We start from the raw sequence: 296 nt of genomic DNA, 5'->3' as shown, positions 1-296 counted from the left end.
GAAACTTTCATTCATAAGGCGAATGTAAGTACAGTTGAATAGCCTTCTCAGCAAAAGTTTACTATTTTACGAATATAAATACATGCACAACCAAATACAATCAAATTGTATTTCGAACAACATGTATATTTTTTCTTCTATCATTTCAGTTTCCAAATTTTCCTTTAAATAATAATTTACATTAAGAAATGATACGACTCTTTATGCTTCAATCTCGTATTCAGGTCTCAGAGAGAAAATGAAAGTTTCTTATTTACATAAAACCGTATGACATAAAATCGTGTGACTTAATGTAC

This window comes from Ceratina calcarata, unplaced genomic scaffold (genome assembly GCF_001652005.2).
Source record: "Ceratina calcarata isolate Rehan_Ccalc_2016 unplaced genomic scaffold, ASM165200v1 scaffold328.2, whole genome shotgun sequence".
NCBI lineage: Eukaryota > Metazoa > Arthropoda > Insecta > Hymenoptera > Apidae > Ceratina > Ceratina calcarata.
Note: the sequence above shows the minus strand (reverse complement) of the source record.